Source organism: Haematobia irritans, chromosome 5 (assembly GCF_050003625.1).
Source record: "Haematobia irritans isolate KBUSLIRL chromosome 5, ASM5000362v1, whole genome shotgun sequence".
NCBI lineage: Eukaryota > Metazoa > Arthropoda > Insecta > Diptera > Muscidae > Haematobia > Haematobia irritans.
In genome coordinates, this window is record NC_134401.1 from 142,683,329 (window position 1) to 142,683,845 (window position 517).

The window sequence follows — 517 nt, forward strand, 5'->3', positions numbered from 1 at the left end:
GAAAATCAATAAAAAAAAGTAAAAAAAAAAAACAAGTATATACGTCGTAAGTTCGGACAGCCCGAAGCTTATGTACCCGTTCTTCTAAACACTGCCATCCACAATCGAATTACTTAAGTTGCGGTAACGCTTGCCGATGGCAAGGTATCTTAAAACCTCCTAACACCGTCTTCTAAATTGTATCTAAGTCCATACGTGGTATATATTAAATCAAAAAAGATCGATCAAATACGTATATAATTCAGTTTGACAAAATTTTCTATAAAAATACAATTTTAACAAAATTTTCTATAGAAATAAAATTTTCACAAAATTTTCTATAGAAATTAAATTTTAACAAAATTTTCTATAGCAAAAAAAATGTTGACAAAATTTTCTATAAAAATAAAATTTTAACAAAATGTTCAAAGAAATTAAATGTTAACAAAATTTTCTATAGAAATAAAATTTTAACAAAATTTTCTATAGAAATAAAATTTTAACAAAATTTTCTATAAAAATAAAATTTTAACAAATC